Consider the following 1,278-nt stretch of genomic DNA (forward strand, 5'->3'; position numbering starts at 1 on the left):
TTTTCGAAAATAATATCTTCTTCTCTCTCTTTCCTTTCTCAAAACTACCTAACTAACTCTTCTCTTCCTCAATTTTCGAAAACAACTCTCCTTTTTCTCTCTCTTCTTTTTCAAAACTACCTAACTAACTCTCATCTCTCTTAATTTTTGAAAATTTCTTCCTTTTCTCTCTCTTCTATTTTCTAAAATTTAACATTTAAATTTTAAATTATTTTTAAATTAGTTAACTAATTTTTGAAATTAATTAAATAATAATTAAAAACAAAAATATTTTAATTCTTGTTTACTTTTTCTATTTATACTTCTTCTCTTCTCATATCTAAATATTCGAACTCTACTTCTCTCCCTTCTTCCATCTTCACTTCTTTATCTTCTTTCATTTCTTCTTCACATCTAACTGGAAGCTCTTTGATCCAAGTGGCACAAAAAGCTTTCTTCTTTTCTCTTTTCTTTCTTCTTCTTCTTTCTTCACGTCTCATTCTAAGGAGGAGTTTCTTGCCTATTAGCATAGAGAGTCTTCTTCTTTTCTTTTTTTTTCTTTTCTTCTTGTTTATGACCAGGAATAGGGATAAAAAATCCCTCTTGACTCCTGATCCTGAACCTGAGAAGACTCTAAGGAGGCGTTTATAACAAGCTAAAGCAAAACACTCCGGAAGAGACCTCTCAGAAAGTTTTGAACAAGAACAAGGAGACATGGCCAAACCTCAAGAGGAGCCAAGAAAGGTCCTTGGTGACTTCACCATGCCTACCCCTGACTTTTATGGTAGAAGCATTGATGTACCTACTATTGGAGCTAACAATTTTGAGCTTTAGCCTCAGTTAGTCTCTCTTCTGCAACAGAACTGCAAATTCTATGGACTTCCACTGGAAGATTGGTGCACGAAATTGCAATCACACTTTTGCAATCCCGCACAACTAACCAGCAAGTGCACTGGGTCGTCCAAGTAATACCTTACGTGAGTAAGGGTCGATCCCACGGAGATTGTCGGCTTGAAGCAAGCTATGGTTATCTTATAAATCTTAGTCAGGATATCAATAATTATCAGGGTTGATTGTGACGAGTAAAAGAACATAAAATAAGTACTTGTTTTGCAGTAATGGAGAACAGGTTGAGGTTTTGGAGATGCTCTATCTTCTGAATCTCTGCTTTCCTACTGTCTTCTTCTTCCAGCACGCAAGGCTCCTTCTATGGCAAGCTGTATGTAGGGTTTCACCGTTGTCAATGGCTACCTCCCATCCTCTCAGTGAAAATGTTCAACGCACCCTGTCACGGCACGA

Source organism: Arachis duranensis, chromosome 4, assembly GCF_000817695.3.
Source record: "Arachis duranensis cultivar V14167 chromosome 4, aradu.V14167.gnm2.J7QH, whole genome shotgun sequence".
NCBI classification, from domain to species: Eukaryota; Viridiplantae; Streptophyta; class Magnoliopsida; order Fabales; family Fabaceae; genus Arachis; species Arachis duranensis.